Below are 636 nucleotides of genomic sequence, written 5' to 3'. Positions count from 1 at the left end.
ACTTACTACAAGAACTCAAAGACCAAGAAATTAAACATATGCAACGAAACGACCCCCGATTATTAGAGCAGATAAAAGTGACCAGACACAAGTTGAACAGAATAAATGACAGTCAAGAGGAGATGAACATCAGAACCACCAAAGGTATTATGACGATGGGCCAAGAGCTAAACAACTATTAGCTTGGAGGATAAGAAGGCAACAGGATGAAAGGTCCGTTCATAAGATCAGAGACACACAATCTGCCAAAATGTGTAACAAGCTAAAAGAAATACAACACTGCTTTGAAAATGACTATAAGGGCTCGTACACACAACCAAGGTGTAGATTCTGCTAGCATTACAAATGTTCTGAACTCATTGGACCTGCCGTCCATTGGAACAGAACAGAATGAAGTAATGACAGGTGAGATAGTGAAACAGGAATTAGATGATGCCATATCAAGACTCAAAACAAATGAAATGCCAGGCGGGATGGACACCCAGCTGAGTGGTCCAAAACACTCAGAGAGAAACTAACACCAGTATTATTGAAATGCTTCTATTTTACACTTAAAGGTGGAGAAACACCAACATCCTGGAGACAAGCAATCATTTCTGTGACCCCAAAGATGGGTAAAGATCAATGTGAGTGTAG

This window comes from Pagrus pagrus (assembly GCF_965226575.1).
Source record: "Pagrus pagrus genome assembly, chromosome: 20".
Classification (NCBI taxonomy): domain Eukaryota; kingdom Metazoa; phylum Chordata; class Actinopteri; order Spariformes; family Sparidae; genus Pagrus; species Pagrus pagrus.
Note: the sequence above shows the minus strand (reverse complement) of the source record.